General features: G+C 37.9%; 1 protein-coding gene across 2 annotated transcripts in view; it reads right to left on the minus strand.

Annotated features, from left to right (window-relative positions):
- Positions 1–14925, minus strand: part of ME1 (malic enzyme 1) — a 343107-nt gene that overhangs the window by 158651 nt on the left and 169531 nt on the right. The gene's annotated exons all lie outside the window — the stretch shown is intronic.

Raw genomic sequence — 14925 nt, forward strand, 5'->3', positions numbered from 1 at the left:
TGATCACAGCTAGGCAGGTGATGAGCTGTGACTGTTCCTCTTTCCCTTCTCCCTCAATCTTACTAATGTTCCCATACTTCGCCTTACCTCTAGCCTAATTAAAAAACAAAACACAAAGGAATAAAACCCAAACAATACGTCATGTAACTAAGAAGGTTGCATTAATTCTTCACCACACTCATTTGCTTGTATTATATCCCCATTCCCTGACTTGTATCTGTTTTGTCTCTCAAGACTGTAAAAGACCCCCCTCTTCCCAGGAAAACAATTTTGTCATATTAATGTTTGTACAGCCCAACAGAGCTTCAGCTTGACTGAATAATAATAATAAAAGCTTTTATTCAGAATATGTTGCTGCTGTTAAGTATGAATTGAGATCTACAATCTCAAAACAATTTTGATAAATGGCTAGATGACAGATTACCAGAAAAATCAGATCGCACTGCCCACATATTAAGTGATGGCTTAATTTAATAGAATTGATGTGACTTCTCATTTAAGAGAAATCTCTAGGAAACACAACACCACAGATCCAAAAGCAAGGAACTGCATGATTAGGTTTGGAAGGATTACTTTTTTTATTGGTAAATGTTAGCAAACATTGATTTCACCATACACACACAAACTGACAAAAAATTCCCATCAATAACTAGAATTTACAGCTAGGTAAAGTAAAATAAATGCTGCGTGAGAACTTCTTAGAGTTTGGTTTTAAGGGTATTTCCTCTATATATTTTGACGTGTGCTGTTGACAATTTGGGTCTTAATTTTTTTTTAATAAAGAGCAGAAATACTTACTAAAGACTGATATTTGCATAATCATGATATGCACAAGACACAATATATAGATTTCATGCTATGGACTCCACCATGGCTTTGCAACGAGCTTAACGCAAGGGACAGTATGTTTTTGCACTGCGCCTGTAGCAGTCTGGAAGAGTGTCTTCCTATCAGTCCCTCTGCTGCTCCACGGAGGGAAAAACTGTGCCAGGCCTATAGCCAGCACAGCACTAGTTCCCTGGCATGCAGATGCAGCTACACTGACATGCAGTAGGTGGGGAAGCTTTGGTTCCACCCGTTCTCAACCCTCCAATCAACCTGCATGATAGGGGGATCATAGTGACTCTCCAGATCATGTTTCCTCTCCCAGGTTAATAGCCATGTGCCTCCTTACAGCCCTGCACCACCAGGTCTGCCAGGCCACAACGTTGCCCTATATAGTTATTCATCATGTGTAGTTTATCCCCTTTCAAATTTCAGTATCTCATATGCCTCATCATCTCCCACCACCAGCATGTATTATGACTGGCAATTTTTACGATACCTACTGAAGGAAAATACTTTTTTCCAAAAGCAGTCATGTTTCTTCTATCCAGAGCTCTGCAAAAAAAGTTTTTTTTTTCATGTCTCTAATTTTTAAATTGTCAAGCCAAGTTAAATGAAGTGTTTCAAAATATTTCATAGCCAGATTGAGACAATTTGCCAGGTTTTCACACTGAAGCCAACTTTTGCTGAACTATAAATCCATGAAAATCAAGATATACAGCATAAATGCTGACAAATCCTTAACTGTGTAGTTAAGCTTTTGTGTAGTAAAGCTTTAGTGCAGCCTTCAGACACTGTTTTCGAGCTCCCTTTGCTCCCTCACCACCACTGTATCTGGTACACTTGCTGGTATCCACAGACCAATAACTAATATAAGAGAATCAACAAATAATGTCAGCCTAATCATGCTTGTATGATCACAACACACACACATACTCTCTCTCCTTTGCAGAATGTTAATGAGGCACCCTTAAAAATCTAATTAACTTCATGTCCACAGGGCTCTTTTGGGTTTTCAGTTTGGGTAAAGTCTTATAAGCACAGGCAGTTAATTCAGCAAGACATCTTGGCAGAAAGCCTGTAAAACTTTTCTGAGAGCTTGAAATTTGTTTACAGCTCAGTGCATACTTCTTCACAAAAGTGTTATAGTTCAACAAGGAACAACCAAAAAGTTCCTTTAAACTCCTGTTTGGAGTAATGTATGGTGAAATACAGATAGGAGAGAAAATAATTAAGCATTCAACAACTGAAAAGAACAGTGGTCATTTCTAAGCCGTGAATGGCAAACTATTGTGCAATTTCTCTTTTTCAAAAAGGCACTGAAGAATAAATAAGCTGCTTAAGCACATTATCCTGTTATTCAGGTCACTACAGTGCAAACTAGATCAGAGGGTTTGTTTTTGTTTTTTTTAACTGTTCACACATTTTGAGAGATTAACATATTTACTACTGACTATTTCATGGTTTCCAAAGCCGATTACTGAAAAGAAAATTCTATACTACAAACAAATATGTCAAGCCATGATTACTGGATCCTTTTCCTCAAGTGAACAAATGAAACTTGAATAACAAACTTCTTGTAGAATGTAAACCTTTTTAATGTTCTTTTGGAGATTTAATCTCCTTCAAAATATAACTCATCTTTCTCTGGTTAACAGATTTGTTGTGTATATTAAATTAAATTTATTGAAAACTTGAACATGTCTATTTTACACACTAGTGCTTTAATGAAAAAACCTACACAAAAGATATAAAACACATTCATACTTAGAAATGCAGCAAGTTCAAACTTTATCCTTGTAAACTTCTTTCCCCCAAAAGGGCTTAATTGAGGTTCATTCACTTGAAAGATCACATAGATCTACTTAGAATTAGCCATGTAAAATAAAAAAGAGTTCTTTGAAGCACCACCGGAACATATTAAAACTGTAATGATCTCTTGAGGTTTTTTTTTTTTTTTTTTTTTAAAAAGGGCTGGGGGGAAACCCATTTATATTACTTGTACACACTTAGAGCTAAGAGATCAGCAAGTCATCAAAGTTCAAGAAAGGCCTGAGCCGTACACCTGGCTCTAATTGAGCTTCAGGAGCCGAGCCAAGCTAATGACACAGTAGATTACACAATTGGTGCATTTCATCATCAGGGAATGAACATGCTGAAATACCATCGCTATCTATGAACAATTTATGAATTCTGGTTGATTTTATTAAATTGCTGTGTCACTGAATGCCTCAGTGTATGTGTAATCCACCATTTCTGTGCCATGTATTTCCCAGATCAGGAACAACAGACGGTTGTTAAATCTTGATGGTCATCCATTCAAATGGGAGGATCTTAGAAGAATAGGCTGGCTGAAGTTAGAAGAACCAGTTTTCTCCAACTTTGGCGCAAAGGGCTGGCGTTTGAAGGAGTAGAATTTTTCCAAAAGCAACGAAGAGATCAGGTGTTAGCACTGCATCTTAAAAACCTGAGCCTGAGACTCAGGGGGGTGGAATGGGGAGAAATCAGAGGAAGTACTCACAGGAGGAACAAAGACACAAGCTTTTGGAAGGAGAGGATACATTTCTGATGGCGAGAACAGCCAAAGTCCAAGGAAGCTGGCTAGAGAAGAGAGGACTGACCCCATGACTGGGAAGAAAAGCCTGACCTGGGGAAGTGGAGTCCCAGAATGGGGAGCTGGAGCCCAGAAAGATACAGTCCCAGTTCTGAAGAACACTCCAGAATGGTGAGGAAAGTGAGGCAGGGAATGCCATATGGACCTCTTATTGTTTTTGTCTGGATTTGTATATTTCTTGCAATACCTAAAGTAAAGAGTGACTGGTTTTGAAAGCTTTGTAAAGCCTTTGTGTTAAGTCCTTCAACTATCACATGTCCCTGAAAAAGTAAGCTGTACACCAGAGTAACTATAAGGTTGGCATTCTGGGAAAGGGTGTTCAGGAGTCTGGGGAAGCTGGCACTAGTCACAGGGCCTAAGGAGTTGGACCATGGGGTCTCACCACTCAGAAGGGAATGTGAGACGAAAGATCTGCACCTCAAGAATGTGCCTAGAGACCTAAAGCCAGAGGCAGTGCCTGGACTCTGCTCAGTCACAGGCAGTGAAGAGAACATAGGTACAAGATATGGGGACGCAAACACAGTAGCCTGGTGAGTGTCCAGCTCGGGAAGCTCAACCAGGGCTATCTGTACTCAGAATTGGTACTGAAATATATCTTTGGAACAGATACTTTCATTTTCAGCAAACAGCCTCCCCAGAAAAATCAGAGGCATAGGACCCATTCCTACAACATACTGAGCATCTCCACTTATACTGAACTCAGAGTAGAGTGCTCAGAATTAGTGCTGAGTGAATAACTGATTTTTTTCATTCAGTGGCCAAACCCAAAACCGAAACTGACATTTTTCAGTATTTCTCACCAAAATAAAAACAAAACAAAATTGTTCACGTTGAATCAACATATTCAAAACAAAATGGTTCATTTTGAAATGAAATGTCAAAATGGCTCATTTTGATAATGTCAAACCAAACCATTTTAACTTTTTCTAATTTCCCCCCCTAATTTTTTAAGCAACCAAAACTATTCACCAAACTGGACCTGAATTTGTGAATAGTTTTGGTCTCCATTTTTTGGTGAATTTATTATTCCCCCCAAAATTTTTTTTGACTAGCTCTAGTCAGAACCCCTCAGGAGTTATTCAGTATTACAGAATTGCACCCTTAGGCCATATCTACTGTACTTCCGCTTTAGCGGCATAGCAAAGACACTGCAGCTACGCCTCTGTAGTGTCGCAGTGTAGATGCTACCTACATTGATGGAAGCAATTTTCTGTCAGTGTAATTAGTTCATCTCTCTGAGAGGCATTAGCTAGGTCAAAAGAAGAATTCTTCCACCAACCTAGCCACATCTACACCAGACGTTAGGTCAACCTAACTATGGCACTCAGGGCATGAAATGTGTCACAGATCTGAACAATGTAGCTAGAGCAATCTAATTTTTAAGTGTAGACCAGATCTTAGAGAAGGAGTTTGAAAAATTATGGGTATGCTGCAGCTCAAAGAAATATAGCACTTTAACTGGAAAAAAATCCTCTTTCTATAATCTCAGTTCCTTGATTCTTTATTTCTGAAATAAATTGTTTTCAAGAATAACCGGTGTTGGGAATTCACAGGGCACCTGATCATCCTGAAATAAGAGGAGTCATGCTTTCCAGTATTTCAAATCTTTAAATTTTTTGTGATAATACAATACAAATTTATTTTGTACAGTGCATCCCAAACAAACTACCACAGTATTTTACAGATTTAGAGAGACTCTGTCAAAATAAAAATTCTCACCATTAGTAGAGATAGGGTAGAAATTAGAGCCAGTTAGAAAACAGGAAATTCCAATATTTTGAAGTTTGTTTTTCTTCTGAATTGCAACAAAATGCTGAAATTCCAAAATACACTGTAGAATGAAAATTCTGAAAAATGTTGATGCAGAATTATGTACATGTTTTGATATTAAAACATTTCATAACATAAAAATGGCCCTACTGGGTCAGACCGAAGGTCCATCTAGCCCAGTATCCTGTCTTCCGACAGTGGCCAATGCCAGGTGCACAGAGGGAATGAACAGAACAGGTAATCATCAAGTGATCCATCCTCTGTCACTCATTCCCAGCTTCTGGCAAACAGGCGAGGGACACCATTCCTATCACCCTGACTATTCCTACCCACCAACATTTCAATAATGTTGAAACATAATAAAATATTAGATATAGATTATATACAATATAAAAGTCTAAATGAATCAAAATGGTAGTCTAAATGAAACATTTTTGCCTTATCAAAACAAAACAAGAAAATATAAATGATTTATTTTGATTTTTTTCCCAAAATTTTGATGAAATAGACCTGCTCCTGCAGAGCATTTTAGTTTTAATGAAACTGCACACTGTGATGGAAAACTGTTCCATCAAAAAAATTTCAACTGCATTTTAATGCAGTTAATTTCTTTTTTAATGTTAGCAGCAAGACTCTGCATTGCACATTCTTGGGAAAATGTCATTTCTATGGAATTGTGTCATAGTAAAATATGGATTCTCCTTCTGTTGGAAAAGCTTAAACACCAAGTACATACACAAGAGAAGTGCTTGGAGGAAATATAAATTTGAATCCACATCTGCTTCTTGGATCATAACTATCCCTTGCTACTAGTAATGTAAGAGTCTTATAAAACGAAATAATGTTTGCAAATGTAATTTATATTTTTCCAGTTATGCTGTTTGATTCATTATATACTTTACTGGGTAGTGAAGTTCTACCGGTAAGGTTAATTTTCTACCTACATTCATTTTACTTTCTGCTTCACAGCCATTAATCTGTTGTTTATCAATTTTCTGCCCTTTATGAACTGTCAACATTTGTAAAATGTTTTCATTTAGATAAGTCAAAATGTATAAAATAAACTCAATTCATATTAGGGTTTGAAAACTCTCCTCTTTTTAACAAACTTATTTTGGGACCTAATCTTCTTAAACAAAGCAGCAGATGCTATACATTTCAGAAAATTTGTGGTGTATATCGGTATACCCAGTGTATTTTTCTTCTAAGGGTACCTACAAGTAGGTTTCCTAATCCATATTTAGGACCTAAATAAGTTTCCTGATTTTCAAAAAGTGCTGAGAACCTGCCAATATAATTGCTTTCTGTTTCAACTGGGGTGCTCAGAACTTCTGAAAATCAGTCCCTACATAACCACAGGGCAAGAGAATTTAAGAAGCTGTTTTATCATAAAACATTTTGGGGGAAAATCTTAAAGTTAAATCACCAAAAATTATGCTAAGTTTTATTAAATTTGTCTTTTCTGAAGCTTTTTCTTTGAAGCATGTCAGCTAGCTGTGTCATACATTTCCTAGCTTAGGAGGGGACCATGGACTGGAGTGAAGGGTAAGCCTTTACCACCACATCTCCACACTGCATATGGATCCCAGCACCCGCAGGAAACACTGGTTTTGGAGGACCATTACTCTTCATCCTGTCATAAATATAAAGGGAAGGGTAAACACCTTTAAATCCCTTCTGGCCAGAGGAAAAACCCTTTCACCTGTAAAGGGTTAAGAAGCTAAGATAACCTTGCTGGCACCTGACCAAAATGACCAATGAAGAGACAAAATACTTTCAAAGCTGGAGGGGGTGGAAACAAAGGGTCCTCTCTGTCTGGGTGATGCTTTTCCCAGGACCAGAGCAGGAATGCAGGTCAAAACTCCTGTAAAAAGTTAGTAAGCAATCTAGTTAGATGTGCGTTAGATTCTGTTTTGTTTAAATGGCTGATAAAATAAGTTGTGCTGAATGGAATGTATATTCCTTTTTTTGTGTCTTTTTGTAACTTAAGGTTGTGCCTAGAGGGATTCTCTATGTTTTGAATCTGATTACCCTGTAAGGTATTTACCATCCTGATTTTACAGAGGTGATTCTTTTACTTTTTCTTTAATTAAAATTCTTCTTTTAAGAACCTGATTGCTTTTTCATTGTTCTTAAGATCCAAGAGTTTGGGTCTGTGTTCACCTATGCAAATTGGTAAGGATTTTTATCAAGCCTTCCCCAGGAAAGGGGGTGTAGTGCTTGGGGGGATATTTTGGGGCGAGGAGACATTTCCAAGTGGGCACTTCCCCTGTTATTTTTATTAGACACTTTGGTGGTGGCAGCATAAGGTCCAGGGACAAAAGGTAAAACAGTTTGTACCTTGGGGAAGTTTTAACCTAAGCTGGTAAAAATAAGCTTCGGGGGTTTTTCATGCAGGTCCCCACATCTGTACCCTAGAGTTCAGAGTGGGGAAGGAAACTTGACAAACCCATTCTAAACAGGCAGGTCCTGCTGTGGGAAGGTTGGTCTCTCTTCACTTCTCCCTGCCAGAGAGGGAACAAATGTGGAAGGACTTTCCAGCTTTCTGCAGGAGACCTCCAAGTGGAAAAGAGTAACACTGTACTCCCAAAAATGGAAAGTCATGTAATCTGTGCCTTCTTTGACAATAAAATCGTTCTAGACGTACGAAAAGGAGAGAATATGTTTTAAGATGAGACTCAAAAGGGGTGGCTGGTTAGCCAACATACTAATAGTAAAATTACCAACCCAAAGTAGCTGCTGAGATATATTATTAGCATATGAGGGAGGGGCAGGGGAACAGGAGCTGTAGTATACTAACTATTTTTCCATCTGTGACTTTGAAAGCACAACTGTAACCTATGTCAACATGGGCAAAATTCTAGGCCTGTGTTATGCAGGAGCTCAGACTAAATGATCATAACAATCCCTTCTAGCCATAAAATCTATGAATATATAACATTTATTAAAATAAAATTATGCTTGAAGTAAAAATGACTTGCACAGAAAGAGACAAAACACTGAATAATGTAATATATTTTTATTTGTGCTTGGTTAAAATAGTGTTTCAAAACAAATCTACAGTAAATAGTTTGACATTTTAAAACATGGGGTGTGACTGATGGAGGGAAATAATTATGTAAATCAAAAATAATTTTCTTTCTATGTCTAATATCAGACTATCTTACATAATATAGGCATCTTATTTTTTCCTGTCTACATTTGTATAGTCACCCCCAGCTAGGGTTTTGTACAACTCAACCAGATCTCAGAGGGACTCTTTTCAAAGCCAGACTTGACTTGTCCAGCTATGCTTGTTCTTTCCTTTTATAATGCAGCTTATCTTTTAATCGGTTTGACCTTTAAGCCTCTTGTTTGCCTTCGCTCATGAAGCTCACTAATTTCCTAATCTAAAGACAAACTAAAGGTTATAGCTCTGACTAGACAAACTCTCCCTGTCCTCCTCCTTTCCACTCACTCACTTTTTTCCCTACACTTTTTACTTTCATTCTCTATCCCTCTCTTTGGTTAACACTACTGCATCTAATCCTTCTGTATCCTTTCCCCATCCACACAGATTAATTCACATGTGCAATCTTCTGAACCCTGCCCATTCTGGTAGTTCTTACTGTGCTAAACAAGAAGCCAAATTTTCAACTGATCTAAATTGAAATAGCTCTAATGAGTCAATGGAACTACAATGATTTACTCTAACTGAAGATATAGCTAAAAACGTATAACAATAAGTCATTACAAACATCTCCAGACACACATAAAATTTCTAACAAACATCAAATATCAGTTTTAACTTTTCCCCCCCAATAAACTTCACCTTAGAGTCAAATAAGTATATTGACCTGTACCACTTGTTCCCAGTGCTACCCTCAAGGAAAGAGCTGGGAAAGCAGCTGAGCTTTGAACCATATTCTAAAATTCAACAGATTCTGAGATTTATCAGACTAATGGGGAAAGGGACCAGACACGAGAGCCCTTTACTGAAACATAACTGTCAACGGGCCGTTAAAAGTCCAGTTGGCAGCGCAGTGGGGCTAAGACGGGCTTCCTACCTGGCTTGTCGCTGCTTCCAGGGAGCCGTGCAATGTCCCTCGGCTCCTAGGTGGAGGTGCAACCAAGGGGGCTCCGCGCACCACCCCCACCCTGAGCACTGGCCCCACAGCTCCCATTGGCCGTGAACCACGGACAATGGGAGCTGTGAGGGTGTGTGCCTCGCTGCCCCTGCACCTAGGAGCCAAGAGACATGTCACCACTTCTGGGGAGCCGCCCGATATAAGCACCGCCCAGATCCCGCACCCCTCATCTCTTCCCACGCCCCAACCCCCTGCCCAAGCCCAGAGCCCCCTCCCCACCCATAACCCCTCATTTCTGGCCCCATCCCGGAGCCTGCACCCCCAACCAGAGCCCTTACCCCCTCCCGCACCCCAACCCCCTATCGCAGCCTAGTGAAAATGAACAAGTTTTTGACACTGAAGATAAGTAGCTTAATGTAGCCTCACCACCTACCTGGTCTGGCTTCAGGCTAGCCATTGCGTCAGTCTCCCTTCTTGGGCTTCTCAGTAACTCTCAAAGTCTTTTATGCATATAATAACAACCTCCTCTTCTTTTGGTCTGATTTATTAACAGAGTTCACAAGGGAAACAAAACTTCCTACTGAGGCTCGCTCTTCAGCCAAGTCTTTCCTTACATTCCAGCCTTTCTAGTTGTTACTAGTTCTCTGCACTCATTTGAGGACAGCAACTCCCAGGCCTTCCTACCCGGAGTCCCCCTTCTCTTTGGACAGGACTCAAGGTCTCCTCTTCCTTCACCTTCACAGCCTCTCTTATCTACCCCTACAGGATTCATTTAGCCACATGACTCATCTGTCATGTGACATTCATCTCTCTACCTGGGGAGGTGAGTTAAGCATGTCACAGGTGGGAGTGGAACCATGTCCCAAAGGGCTAGCCATCCTGTGATATTTATGTTTGATCTGATGAAGAATGGGAAGCCACTGGAGGGATGCAAAGAGAAGGTCATGGTCAAAGCAACCAGCTAGGAAAACGATCTTTATAGGAGTATTTTGAATGGAAATGAACAAGACAAGACTGCATTTTTCAAGGCCAGAGAAAAGGATGTTGCAGTAATCAGGATGTGAGATGATGAGAGCTTGGAAGGGAGTTTTAGCTGCATGAATGGATAAGAAAGGTAATATCTTAATGTTATGTAGAAAGAATCTGTAAGACTTAAGATATAGCCCGGAAGTGAGGACCTAGAGAGGGGCCTGAGCTGAAGATGACACCCCCAGTTTATGACCCTGATGACATGCCACCCTGGCTCCAGGCTAGATGAAAAATGACAACGTAGCCCATAGTAAGCATAAGATAATGCCATATTAAAGTTACATACTCAAAATTTATATTTATATTTTGTTCAATTAAAATATTGACACCTTTTTGATCTTACATTCTTAATTAAGGAAGTGATTTCTAAAATTTACTAGATATTCACTTTTAAAGACATTAAGAATAATTATATATTATTTTGGCAAACAAATTCAGTTTTGTGAGTCTTGTAAGAAAAATTTAATGGCACGAAGTCCCTTTGGACCTTGCTAAGATTTCTCATTAAAACCAAAACAGATCAATGTTGTCTGATACCACGCTAACTCCACATTACTCACTCCTCAGAGCTGTGGGTTCTACTTCAGCATGATTCCCAACCTCTGCTTGAGGAGAAAGAAGCCATTTTTGAAGATTGAACCATATTCCAAAAAGAGCTACTCCTAAACAAGCGAGCTTACTAGTCTTAATGTTAACTTTTTTTGCATTTAATATCTGTTACTCTATATGAACTCATATATAGTATGAATGTACATATATACTGTACAAACTCAAAGAAGAAAAGACAACTTAGAAAACTTAGATTTAGCCCACAGATAAAAATTTGAATAGAAGATAAAGAACTTTGTGGAGAAATAAAATAGCCAAAAGGCAGGTACAGGCTGACAAGCAAACCATCACACAAGATTAAACAGGAAGTGTGGTTTCCAAATACAATGTAGTATTCCAAAACCTGTGCTACAGTAAAGAGCTTTGTATCCAGTAGAGGTTTCTATTAACATTTTTGTTGCTGACAACAAATCTTCCCTGTGGCCTGTTTTAACATCCAGGATACATTAAATCCATATCTATTTTAGTGGACATAAGATTCCACATATATGAATGCAAAGTATTAATACATAATGATGGGTACACTGATGGCCAGATGGGAATAACTGGCATTTACTTTAACTATTTAGAAAAATAAGAAAAATGCATAGGTATATAAGAATCACATATGATTATATTCCTTTCCCAAACTCTTGGTATGTCATCTATCTCTTTAAAATGTAAATTATTCAAGGAATAGGACCATGACATTGTGTTAAGCATATAATGGGGCCCCAAACATAATAAGGGCCATCATCCAGACTGAGGACTCTGGAATTATTGTAATACAAATATTATGGAATGAGAAAATCAATAATAGCTGCCTCCACACCAGAACAGTAATCCAGTTTGAAAACAAACTAATGATTCTGAAGAGCAGATCTATACGAAAAATTGCCATTCTTATGCAGTTCTGAATAATGGTAAGATAGATAAGTGACAACACATACACAAAAAACAGAAAATAGAATTTCAGGGTGCCACACAAGAAGACTTCTGAACAGATATTTTCCATAACTTACTACTCTCAAACACTGGGAAAATTCCAATAGAAACTAATTCTTCTACACTTCCATAATCAAAAATTAAATATATTCAAGCAGTTTCAACCTTTGCTGAAGAGGATGTGGGCAGATACAGTAGATTATTAAAGTTGGATGAACATTTTCTATTGAAACTATTTTTAGATTGAAAATTGAGTTTTCAATTAGACAATTTTTTTCCAGCTTTCCACGGAAAAATTGACTTTTTATCAAAACAAAACAAAAAACCCAAAACACATCGCTATAAACAACAAAAAATCCCCAAACTGAAAAATTTTGATTTGGAAAGTATACCAGGCTGCCTCATGCCCCATTCTCCTATCTGGACTGGAATCCCTGGCCAAACTACATCTCCCATGGTGCACCTCAGCAACTCAGCAAGAAGGGAGATGTGGTGCATCAGAGCAGTCTACAACTCCCATTAGATACTAGACAGTGTTTCTCAATCAAAAATTTTCAGGTTTTGGACAAAATCTTCAGCTTTAGACAACAAGAAAACGAGCCTATTATGCCCTATGCAGCCCTCCCCTAACATTTATAAAACAACAAAAAAATTATTTAGGATCTCAGATTATTAATATGAGCCAGGAAATGCACTCCCATTCCATGGCTCACAAGAGAAAACTCTACAATCATAATGCAGGTGAACAAAATACAAGAAAAATGAAATGTGTAACAGTATTCTAATTAGATGATTAAACACCAGGTTTGAAGGGTATTGGTGTTCAACCAATGAACAATGTGTAATGTGTAAGAAACAAAGACAAAACAGTAACAACTTCAAGCTCAAACTACACTGTATTTTATCTAAAAAATGCCACTCTCTCCTTTGAATACTTAATATATAACACCGATGTATTTACCTCCATATTGCAATTCTTCACAAAATACCCACCTGTATCCAAAAACCAACTATTTGTGGATCTCTCAGTATACTGCAATACTGCACAAGTGCCTGTGTCCATCACTGAATATAACACCACACCTAAAATATGTAGGGCTACCTGTATATTTTGTGTGTGTGTGTTTACTGGTGTTCTTACTTGTAAATATTCCTATACAACATAGGTTTTATAAAAATCATCTGTGGGGCCATTTAAGAAATATTCTGTCACTTAAACAACTAAAACAGTAGGCGCCACATAGAAGCTCCATGAAAAACAGTAAAATACCTATTTTAACCAAGGCCCGAAGGTTATCACAATTTTTACACTGATATTCTAAAATAACTTTGCCTCAGACAGGATGTGTAAAAAACCCTGAAACTATTTATTATGTCTACCTAATAATATTATTGATATCTTGCCTTTAACAAAGTACAAAAGCCCATTCAAGCTGTTGAATTGGTTCCATGCATTGAAATCACAACCATAAATCTTTGATTTTGATTTGGCTGAAATTAAACTATGCAGGAAGGTCTTTTGATATTACTGCTTGTCTGTCATCTCAAAAGGTCTGCAATTTCATTTACTCTTCCTCTTCTGCTTCATTACTTTCCATGTGTAGCCCTGACTAAGTTACTATAGGTGAGAAGTTGAAAGCTATGAATTCATAGAATAGACTTTGATGTCAAGTAATTTTTTTAACCAAAAAAAAAAAAGCAAACCATAACTTGGTCAAAGATTAGCTGTTATGGTAGGCTTGAGATTGAACGGATATATGCTCATGTTGTTTAGATTTACCAGTAAGCTTCTAAATTCCTGAAACCCATGAGTTAGAAATGAAGTAGAAATAACCTTTTATTACATTATAGTTGAGACAGTTTCTGAGAGTATTACCAGACATACTGTAACTTTGCATTAAGCAAGAGATTAACAAACCTCAAGAAAGAATTTAAAGGTCTCCATCAGTTTACTGAAAATGAAATGCTGCCAAATTGTTATATCAACCCAAGCGAGTTACTTAAAAGGTCCCCTACATGAAGGGAAACACTGTCTGCTTTAGGTAACATCCTCTCACTAGTTCCCCTTGAAATTTTGCAAACTCTTATGTTCATATTCACATTAACATTCTGGAGATCACACTTCAGGAAAGATGTGGACAAATTGGAGAAAGTCCAGAAGAGAGCAACAAAAATGTTAAAAGGATTAGAAAACCTGACCCATGAGGAAAGGTTAAAAAAACTGGGTGTGTTTAGTCTTGAGAAAAGAAGACTGAGGGGGGCCTGAAAATAGTCTTAAATATGTTAAGAGCTGTTATAAAGAGGACTGTGATCAATTGTTCTCCCTGTCCACCGAAGGTAGGATAAGAAGTAATGAGCTTAATCTGTAGCAAGGGAGATTTAGGTTAGACATTAGAAAAAGCTTTCTAACTATAAGGGTAGTTGGAGGTTTCTAAGAACAGGTTAGACACGTTGGGAAAGAGACCCATTGAGTGCACTTGGAGTGTTCTAAAATCACTGATCTCATAAAGAATATATTTTTTAGAATTGTATGCCTGTATATACAAAAAAATATTGAACTGTCTATCCTCTACTATACTTACATACTTACTATTTGTCAGATACCAGATATCAAAGACATCAGGACAATGTACACAATCAATTCTTTATTATTTTCTATTCTTGAAAGAAAAAACACTATTTTTCACTGCTATCCTATGGACTAGACATAAATATATTTCAAAAGTAGACTAATTTCAATGTTCAGAGGTGCAGCTAAAAAGATACATTGCCAAGATGACACAGGTAGGTGTGTCTACACAGCATTTTGGAATGAGTGGGAACGAGCCTCACAGCCCGGGTCCTCAGACTTGGGTAGCAGAGTTTGCACTAGTGCTCTAAAAATAGCTGTATAGACAATGTTTTGAAATCACTGCAGAAAACTCTCTGACCCCAGTGTGTTGGGCATGCACATACCTAGTGGAACATGTGTGAAACCACTCAACGAACCATAATTTTTCGACCAAAATTAAAATGTTTCACAAAAATTTTCACTTTGGTTGAAAGTCCAGTTTTCACACCAACTCTTATACTAAAACAAAATAAATA

The sequence above is a fragment of the Lepidochelys kempii genome, chromosome 3, assembly GCF_965140285.1.
Source record: "Lepidochelys kempii isolate rLepKem1 chromosome 3, rLepKem1.hap1, whole genome shotgun sequence".
NCBI classification, from domain to species: Eukaryota; Metazoa; Chordata; order Testudines; family Cheloniidae; genus Lepidochelys; species Lepidochelys kempii.